We start from the raw sequence: 10501 nt of genomic DNA, 5'->3' as shown, positions 1-10501 counted from the left end.
ACTGAAATCTTAAATTGGTGAGTATTTTTATTAGGTAGCTTTTTTGTATTACTCTGTTATATATTGAGGCAAATCAGTTTTTTTCTTTCTGCCTTTTATTTTGCTCAAAAGTCATTTTCTTACCCTTAAATTATAAAGTCTATATTTTTCTGTTGAACTTTATAGGGATGTTTTAAATGCATTTATTTCCATCTGTTTGGAATTTGTTACACTCTAAAGTGTGGTGAACTGAATGCTATCTGTAGAATTTGTACTTTGAAGATTAAAAAATTTCCATGATTTATCAATGACTAATTGTGAATATTACGCATTATTAAAAGAATGATGAGGGAGTTCCCGTTGTGGCTCAGTGGTTAACGAATCTGACTAGGAACCATGAGGTTGTGGGTTCAATCCCTGCCCTTGCTCTGTGGGTTAAGGATCCGGCGTTGCCATGAGCAGTGGTGTAGGTGGAAGACTCGGCTCAGATCCCGAGTTGCTGTGGCTGCGGTGTAGGCCAGCAGCTACAGCTCCGATTCGACCCCTAGCCTGGGAACCTCCTTGTGCCACTGGGTGCAGCCCTAGAAAAAGACAAAAAAAAAAGAATGATGAAAACATTTCTTCTATAAAGTAATTCTCTTTCATTTCTTTCTTAATTTTATTTTATTTAGCTTTTTTTTTTTTTTTTTTTAAGGCCACACCTGTGGCATATGGAAATTCCAAAGCTAGGGAGTTGAATTGGAGCTACAGCCGCTAGCCTGTGCCACAGCCACACAAGATCCAAGCCGATCTGTGACCCACACCACAGCTTGAGGCAATGCTGTTTCCTTAACCTATTGAGCAAGGCCAGGGATGGAAACGGCATCTTTGTGGATACTAGTCAGATTTGTTTCCCCTGCACCACGGTGGGAACTCCTGTTAAGCAACTGTTTTAATTTGCCTTTTGGAACTCAGGGAAAGTCAAGGAGGCTGAATGAAGCCTATTTCCTACAAACAAGAAACGGAGGACACGGAATCTGATTTGTATTCCGCTTTCACTGGCTTTGGGCAAGAGGTCTGTTTCACTCCACATAGGCCCCTCCACAGGGCTGATGAGTGTCTTTATGACATGATCACTGGCCTCCCCTAGAATGAGTGATCCAGAATCTGCATTGTCTTTTATGACCAGGCCTCTGAAATTTCTATTAAGGGAATAATCAGTAACCGATCTAAGGAAGAAATGGAAATTTTTATTCGAGCCAACCCGAGGATTCTAAGTCAGAGACATTCATTCTGAAAGCTCTGAGGACTCTTCCACCTGTCAGAGGTCAAAGCACGGTTATGTACGTTTTTGAGACAAAAGGTTATCGTCAAAATGAGGTATTGTTAGCAGTGTCTACAATCCAGGTCTACACGTACAAATCGAGTCACAAGTCATGGGTCACGGCCCCTTACAAGATTCACAAGGAAGGCTCTCTCTTACAGAGGTTAACTGTGGGGAGGCATGGTTCTGGAGCAAGAAACGATAAAGTGGACTCTGACCCTGTCTTAACTACTCACCTCGTATATGACTATGACCCTGGGCCCCTCCCATAACTTTCCCGACATATAATCTATACAAAGAAGGAGGAATTCCCGTCGTGGCTCAGCGGTTAATGAACCTGGCTAGTATCCATGAGGACACAATCCCTGGCCTTGCTCAGTGGGTTGTTCCAGCATTGCTGTGAGCTGTGGTGTAGGTCGCAGACTTGGCTGGGATCCCACATGGCAGTGCCTGTGGTGGAGGCTGGCAGCTACAGCTCCAATTCCACCCGTAGCCTGGGAACCTCCATATGCCATGAGTGCAGCCCTAAAAAAAAAAAAAAAAGGAAAGGAAACAAAACTATGGTTTTGTTTCTATTGGTTTGTGTGTTTTTCTTTTTCATTAATAGCAATTATTTAAGGTTTACCTGTGTTTTGCTGTTACTACTGACATTAGCATATGCTGTTCTAAGATTGCATGTTTCTAAGTTAACTGCAAGAAATTTCAAATGATTTTCAGTGTTTCATTATTCTAATATTTCAAATATGTATTTGTAAAGAAAGTTTTATCAATAATACATATTTGAGCCCTCTAATTATTTGAGAAGGTTTTTAATTTCCCTCAAATTTTCAAGTATTTTACCTACATCTGTTATTCACCTTTGACTATTGTCTTCATAGCTTATCTTTGCTCATAAATCTTTTCACTCTGAGTGTGTGACTGTGTATTTCAGGGAGCTGTGTGTGTTTTATTCAGACTTATGGAGCTGTGCACCTAAGCCACCTGGCACCACTACCCACTCACTCTAGAAACCCAGGTGTCCTTTACTCATCCCCTCTCACGACCCCCATCTAATCAGATGCTGCAGTCTCCCTTCTAGATAAATGTAGTTTTACCCTCCCTCCCCGCCCCGAGTGAGCAGAATTTGCTTGGTAATACAGATTGAATGTTTTTGTCCTTCCTCCCCGTTCGAAAGTTGAAACTCAGAGTTACCTTTGTGGCACATCAGAAAGGCATCTGACTAGTATCCATGAGGATGCAGGTTGGATCCCTGGCCTTGCTCAGTGGGTTAAGGATCTAGCATTGCTGTGAGCTGTGGTGTAGGTGATAGATGTAGCTCGGATATGGTGTGGCTGTGGCTATGGTGTAGGCCTGCATCTGTAGCACCCATCGATTCAACCCCTAGCCTGGGAACTTCCATATGCTGCATGTGCGGCCCTAAAAAGCTAAAAGTTAACCCTCCATGAGGTGGTATTTGGAGGTGGGGCCTTTGGGAGTTGATTTTAGGTCACAAAGGTGGAGCCCTTATGAAATGGGATTAGTGCCCTTAAAAGAGATCCCTGATGGCTCAGCCTTGGAGCCCCTGGGGTCAGGCTGCAGCGGTGGCAGCTAGAGAGCCTACTTTCGGCGGCCCTTTTAACCTCGAGCAGCAAGGTGGCACCTGGTTACGGGTGGGGCTTGGGACTTGACGCCTCACGCCTCAGCCAAGCCAAGGTTGAAATTCCTCAGGGAGAGGTCAGGGCTCCTTCAGTCTCTGCGTCTTCCTGTGCCTTCCCTGTGAGTCCGAGTGTCCTCTCCCTGGGGGTCATCCAAGCGCGGCGTGGGTGGCATCTGCAGGGAGGGGGGATAGAACCCAGTTGTGGCCTTGTCGTGTATTCCGCATGAACGGGCCTCCAGTCTTGAGCTGCCTGAGCTTAACTCATCTGGCTAAGGTGTATTCACGGCCTATTTGCAGAAACTGCCACCTAGGGCCACCCACTTATTCGGATATGTCCCAGATAGCTTGGATGGCTCACAGTAAGTTTTGTGAAGGTGCATTAGATTTTTTCATTGCTGGGCCCAGCACAGGCCCCTAAATAAACACACAGTCCTTCATAATCCAGATTCTTGGTGAGGAGCTGTCTCCTGGGCTTCAGTGAAAGCCATCAGTTCTGAGGACAAGGCAGCACCTGTGGAAGGGCAAGTGCAAGACCTAACTGCTTCGTGCTTCTCCATTGGAGGGGCCCCCCAGCTGGCAGGCTGAGCCGGCAGTTGGTATAAATTCTAGATCAGGAGGAGGACTTTAAACAATATGGAGTTCCCTGGTAGTCCAGTGGTTTAGGACTTTTAACTGCTGCAGCCAGGGTTCAGACCCTGGTCTGGGAACCAAGATCCTGCATCACAGCATGACCAAAAAAAAAACAGACACTAGCAGTGCTTACCTTATGTCAGGGTGTGGTCTACTTTGTTTTTTTTGTTTTGTTCTGTTTTGCTTTTTACGGCCGAACCTTCGGTATATGGAAGTTCCCAGGCTAGGGGTTGAATCGGAGCTGTCGCCGCCAGCCTACTCCACAGCCACAGCCACGCAGTATCCCTAACCCACTGAGCGAGGCAGGGATTGAACCTACATCCTCATGGGTGCTAGTCAGGTTCTTAACTGCTGAGCCACGATGGGAACTCCTGCGTGGTCTGCTTCAGATCCTTAACACGATGTGTCCAGTGGTCACTCCAAAACCAAAGCTGCTACTGGCCGCTGAGGGTTTCTTTTGTTCCTGTTATCTAAACAGGATTCAGTAGAAATGACTTAGGTGCTGATCTAGTATTTGACATGAAACATTTACTTTGTGAAGCAATGCAAGCGATTATAAATCGCCACACCACTTTGATTAAGTGCAATAAAGGTACAGTCATGTGTAATCTCTCACAGTGGGGCGTCTAGTCCTTTGCCTTTAATTACTGTACGAAAAATTATACAAGACCACTGAAAAAGACAATCAGACTGACAGGCAAAGTAGCCTAAACAGTGAGAAATCAGAAGTACACCAGCTTGGGATGATCCAATAATTTAAGTCAAATGTTTTAATGGTGCAGTTAATCAAATAAGGGTTCAAATACATATTTTCTTTATAAAGTCATGTTGGACGCAAGGTGCTGTTTAAAAAACCATTAATGAGGAGTTCCCATCGTGGCTCAGTAGTAACAAACTAGTATTCACGAGGCTGGGGGTTTGAGCCCTGGCCTCGCTCAGTGCGTTAAGGATCCCGCGTTGCTGTGGCTGTGGTGTAGGTCGGCAGTTGTAGCTTTGATTCAACCCATAGCCTGGGAACTTACGTGTGCCATGGGTGTGAACCTAACAAGAAAGAAAATAACACTAATGAGCTTTGTCCACAGATGGAAGTTGTCAAAAGTTACGTGTTTGATGTTGAACGTAGCTTTAAACAAAAAAAAAGTGTTTTAAATGTGCTTCTCAAGCAAATTATACAATTTGAGAGAGCCTTGAAACTTGTAAACTAAACAGTCTGACACAAATGCACAAAATAAAGTTGGCAACGTTAAAGAAAAAAAAAAAAAAAAGGATCCCTGAAGAGTTCCCACTGTGGCACAGTGGGTTAAGGATCTGCCATCACTGCAGCTATGGCATAGGTCACAGCTGCGGCTTGGAGGAGGGAACGTCTGTATGCTGGGGGCGTGACCAAAAAAAAGAGGCCTCTAGAGCTCCCTTGCTGCTTCTACCACGTGAGGTTACTGTGAGAAGACATCCATACAAGAGTCAGGAAGTGGTCTCTTCCTATAAATCTTGCTCACTGAATCGCTTCCATCTGGAGGTTCACCTGTACTCTTTATTATATCCTTTTTTTTAGGGTCGCACCTTTGGCATATGGAAGTTCCCACGCTAGGGGTCACATCGCAGCTACGGCTGCCGGTCTACGCCACAGCCACAGCAACACCAGATCCGAGCCGCATCAGCGACCTACACCACAGCTCAGGGCAATGCCGGATCCTTAACCCCTTGAGTGAGGCCAGCAATGGAATCTGTGTCCTCATGCATACAAGTTGGATTTGCTTCCACTGTGCCACAAGGGCAACTCCTCTTATAGCTTTGATACTAAATGTCAACGGCTATGTACGCTTTTTCTGGGTTCTGTAAGCCACTTCAGCCAGCTAATCAAACCTGAGGAGAGGGGTCATGGGAGTCTCCAGCTAAGAGCTCATTGGTCAGAAACACAGGCGACAACCAGGACTTGTGATCGGCATCTGAAGAGGCGCAGTCTCCTGGGATTGAGCCCTTACTGTCTGGGAGCTGATGCCATCTCCAGGTTGATAGGGTTGGAATTAAGTTCTAGGCCAGCCAGCTGGTTTTGCAGAATTGCTTGGTGTGGGGGGGAAAACATGCTGAGGCATCTGCTGTCAGAAGCGCTGTGCAGTGTTTGAGAAGCAAGAAAAAGAGGAGGAGGGTAGCTTTTCTTTCCAACCACCCAACAAAATCTGTACTTTGTATTTAAAGCAGGGCGAAGAGGGAAATTCATGGCACCAAATGCTTACATTAGAAATAAGGAAGGGTCTTACTATTCTAAGTTCCTACATCCAGAAGCTAGAAGAACAAAAATCCAAGCCAAACAGATGGAAATAAAGATTTTTTTGTAGACTTTAATAAGGTTTTCTTCAAATTTATATGGAAAGGCATATGCTCTAAAATAGCTAAAACTGTCTTAACAAAGAATAAATTGGGAGACCGCTACCCAGGATCAATGCTTACCATAATCAATACACACATAGCTCAACAGAACAAAAAAGAGAAATCTGAAGTAAACCCACGCTAATACCCTCCATTGGTTTTAACACTATTACTGAGACATAATTTATGGACCATTAAGTTTACCTACTCAAGTAGTCGGTTCAATGGTATTTTAGTATATTCACAGGGTTGTCTATCTCCACAATCTAAATTTACAAATTTCCACCACATCAACAAGAAACCCTACTTTAATGCTCATTCTTCATCTCCTCCCATCAGCCCAAAGCAACCACTAATCTACTTTCTTTCTCCGATATTTGCCTATTCCGGGTATTTCACATAATAGATTCATGCACTACACAGTCATTTTTGTGACTGACTTCTTTCACATAGTGTAATGTTTTCAAGATACATCCATGTTGCATGCGTATCAGTACTTCTTTTATTACGTTTGATGGCTGAATAATATGGGCACTAGAGGCTTTTCTGCTCTGGCTACATCACGAATAGTGCTGCTGTGAACAATTTGTGTACTAGGTTTTGCACACATGTGTGTTATTTGTCTTAGGTGTACACCTAGGACTGAAATTTCTGGGTCATATGATAACTATTTTTAGCTTTTTTGTTGTTTTTGTTTTTTTTTGTCTTTTTGCCATTTCTTGGGCTGCTCCCTCGGCATATGGACGTTCCCAGGCTAGGGATCCAATCGGAGCTGTAGCCGCCGGCCTACGCCACAGCCACAGCAATACAGGATCCGAGCCGAGTCTGCAACCTACACCACAGCTCATGGCAACACCAGATCCTTAACCCACGGAGCAAGGGCAGGGATCAAACCCGAAACCTTATGGTTCCCAGTCAGATTCGTTTCCGCTGCGCCACGACGGGAACTCCCCAACAACTGTTAACTTTTATGTCGTAGTCATCTTGGTGTGTGTGAAGTGGTTACTTATTGTGGTTTTATTTCCCAAGGACTGATGATGTAGAGCATATTTTCACCTACTTTTGGACCATCTGTTTATCTTCCTTGTAGAAATGCCTATTCAAAGCTTTCGCCCATTTTTAAATTGTGTTAATTGTACTTTTAGTAGTTACTTTATGAATATTCCCCATCCCCAGCGTGTGGAAGTTCTCAGGCCAGGGATCTAACCCGGGCCTTGGCAGCAACCTGAGCCACTGCAGTTACAATGTGGGGTCCTTAACTCGTTGACTGTATCTATTCATTACATATCCTGGATACAAGTCCGTGTCCGATACCTGATTTTTGATAAAGGTGCAAAAGCAATTCAGTGGAGGAAGAATAGCCTTTTCTACAGATAATTCTAGAGCCATTACACATCCATAAGAAAAAAGAGAGAACTTTGATATCATACCTCAAAAGAAAAGAGAGAACTTTGATAGCATACCTCATACAAAACTTAACTCAAAAGTGTATAGACTTAAATTCTCTCCAGTACTAACCCATGAAATTAAATGTATTACATCTTCATCGTGACGACGTGGGAAAAATAAGTGGGTCCTTCTGTCTCAGATTCTATAAATACTCAAGATTATGTACTTTAGATTATTACATTAAATTTATATATGCTAGGAAGACATCTATTTGCTGATTATCGATTTGAAAATGATAAATGTTTTTTATGCAAGTCACAGTTTAAAAAAATTTTTTTTTGTCTTTTTGCCTTTTCTTGGGCTGCTCCTGCGGCATATGGAGGTTCCCAGGCTAGGGGTCCAATCAGAGCTGTAGCCAACAGCCTACACCAGAGCCACAGCAACTCAGGATCCGAGCTGCATTTTCAAACTAGACCACAGCTCACGGCAACGCCGGATCCTTAACCCACTGAGCAGAGCTAGGGATCGAACCCGCCATGTCATGGTTCCTAGTCGGATTCATTAACCACTGCGCCACCAAGGGAACTCCAACAGTAAATTTTGATACAAGCTTTGTAGAGGATTCTGCCAAAGCAGCAGCTTAAAAGGTAATCAATGAAAACAAAAAATGTTATCACTTATCTACCTCAAGCCAAAGATGCCTGATTTCTTCATACATTTGTGAAATGTGGAAAAGGCTGCAAATGCCTGGATATTTACTGATATGTCTTAACTTACATAATGTTTGTATGGTTTCCAAAAGCAAGGGGTAAGTTTATTAGTCATAATTGCAACACTGAAACCCCAAACCAATTAGTTTTTGTGGATTGTGTTTCTTTTACTTTTTACACATAGCAACAATTTCCTGATATTGTAGTCTTAGTGGAATTTTTAACAGCTCTATTCCTCCCTTAGAGAAAAACCCAAAAACTTAACCCAAGAAGTTAAGTTTCTACAGGTTGCTTCATCATCACACAATTAGTTTTATAAGTTGTATAGTTTCAAACAAATGTACTGTTATTTCTCCGCTTTTGTCCTTATTGCTTATATGCAAAATTTTATTACCATATGCAGTGTTTCAATATTTTTGTGAATATTTGCATTTTTACATTGCCCCAATATAAAAGTTCCCCCCTCCTATGATGCTTTGTCATTGGTTAGTTTGGTAAGACAAATTACACTGAAGCACTGCATCCTATAACTCAGTTTCAAAAGAGGTGAGACATGACTGTGAGTTCGAGCTAGAAAAAGTTTATACTTTCAGACATACGTCGAATAGGAACAAGAGTATATTAACTGAAAAAACAAGGAACTGAAAGAATGATCTTTATGCTTTGCTTTTCATTATAGCGCGCATAAATTCCCAATATATATTAGTATTCTTTTTTTTAACTATTAAATTTCTCCCGCATTCGAACATCCAGCTCCATGGGTGGGGATTTTAGCTTGTTCACAATTACATCCCCAGGGCCTACAACACTGCTTGGCACACAGCAGGCGCTCAATAAATGGAGAACGGAAAAACAGGGTAAGGAGAAAAGGGAAGAAAGAGAACAACACAAGAAAGGAAATCCCGAGCACCTGAACTCGTAACTACGCCCGCATCCTTCCGGAATCCCTCTGGTGCGGGCCCCCGCCCTCCACGCGCCGCACTGCCACCTGCGTTTCACCAGCTCCAGGTCAGGTGCCGCAGTCCGTGCGCCCCGGCGCGGGCTCGGCCACTGCGCGTGCGCCCCACGGCTCGCTCCGCCACGCGCGGCCGGCGCGTGCACCGCCTCTGGACGCCTTCGCGACGCCAGCAAGCAGCGCCTGCGCAGTCCGGGCAGGCCCGTCTAGTTCAGGGCGGGACTCGGGGGTTCTGACAGACCGCGTGTGCTGGGCTGGTCTCGGTTCTGGGTCGGAAGGTCCAGGGCTTGGCGGATCGCGGCGGAGACGACTCGAAAAGGACGAGGCTGGAGCCGCTGCGCTCTTGGCGAGCAGTCCCAGGATGCACCGCGCCGCCCCGCGCTCGGCCTCGGACTCCATTTCCCAGCGGCCACTGCGGCCGGCGCCGACCGCCAGCCCGAGCGCCGCGGCGCCTTTGTGAGCCCGCGGGTCCGGCCCCAGGTCGCGTCCCGCCCCGGCCGCGGGGCCTCGGCTCCCGGCCTCTGCCAACCGCGCGGAGCGAAGTGCCGAGTCTCAGGGAGAAGGCGGTGAGGAGCCCGCGGCGGGTGCGCGTCTGAGCAGGCCTGCGGGGCGGGAGCGGGCGTGTGAGGGGGCCTCTGGCGGGTGGGACTGTGTCAAGGTGTTGCCGTGTTTGAACAGTGAGACCATGCGTGACAGTGTGTGAGACCTTGGGGCTGTGTGCGAGGCAGTGTGGAATCGCGTGAGAGTGTGTGACAGTGACTGCGTGACCTCGTGTGAACGTGGTGACCGTGTGTGTGGTGGGACCGTGAGTTGGTGTGACAGTATCTGTGACGGGGAACGCACAGCTGTGTCTGTACGCGCGAGCTTGCTGTAGATGGTGTGACCTCAGTGCGTGTGACAGTACATGGCACCGTGTGTCGTCATGTCAGCGTGACCCACGGCGAGGGGAGGGCAGGCGACCTCTCGGGGGCATGTCCACAGGCTGTCAGCGTGAGGGGTTTTGTGGCGTGGGAGCCTGGGGTGCTCAGGATTTGGGAGAGCGTGTTGTGGGGGAGAGGCTGAGATGAAGGGGAAAAGCTGGAGTTTAAGGAGAGAAGAGGAGGGAGAGGGAAGAGAGCTGAAGACGAGAAAGCCTAGGCCTGGACTGCCGAAGACTGGGCCGCTGGACCTTAGTCCTCTCTGGCACCGAAGGTCTTTCTCTCCCTCTCCCAGCGAGGAGTTGGGGAGGAAAAAGGAAGAGGAGACCTACTCTGTGCTCTCTGTGAAAATAAATGACTGAATAATTGATGCTTTTTGAGCGCCTGGAGTGCTGTGCTGAGTGCTCTCTGTGGATCATCTCATGTTTCTTCAGCCACTGATAGGGAGTAGGTACTTTCCTGCTGATGAGAAAATTGAGGTTTAGAGTGGAGTTTGCAAAGCTTGTAAGTAGTGGATCAGATGTTTCGAGTGCAAGCATTCTGATCCTCAAAGCTTGGTGGTTCTTACCACTAAGTTATGTTGCTCCTGAGATAATTGCTTTACTCTCCGAGGCA

At 46.0% G+C, this 10501-nt stretch overlaps 1 protein-coding gene across 4 annotated transcripts in view; it reads left to right on the top strand.

Moving 5' to 3' along the window:
- The window catches only part of ZNF583 (zinc finger protein 583), a 35155-nt gene that overhangs the window by 5613 nt on the left and 19041 nt on the right, over positions 1-10501 (top strand). Inside the window, exon 1 of one of the 4 annotated variants that reach the window (XM_047790613.1) lies at positions 9397-9535. The exons of 1 other annotated variant lie outside the window; for it this stretch is intronic. The gene's annotated coding sequence lies outside the window, so the exon portion shown is untranslated. Of the gene's footprint in view, positions 1-9396; positions 9554-10501 lie in introns of those variants that run through there. 2 more of the 4 variants (XM_047790616.1, XM_047790612.1) reach the window with 2 other exon arrangements.

Source organism: Phacochoerus africanus, chromosome 8, assembly GCF_016906955.1.
Source record: "Phacochoerus africanus isolate WHEZ1 chromosome 8, ROS_Pafr_v1, whole genome shotgun sequence".
Lineage (NCBI taxonomy): Eukaryota > Metazoa > Chordata > Mammalia > Artiodactyla > Suidae > Phacochoerus > Phacochoerus africanus.
Note: the sequence above shows the minus strand (reverse complement) of the source record. Positions and strands in the feature narration are given on the sequence as shown.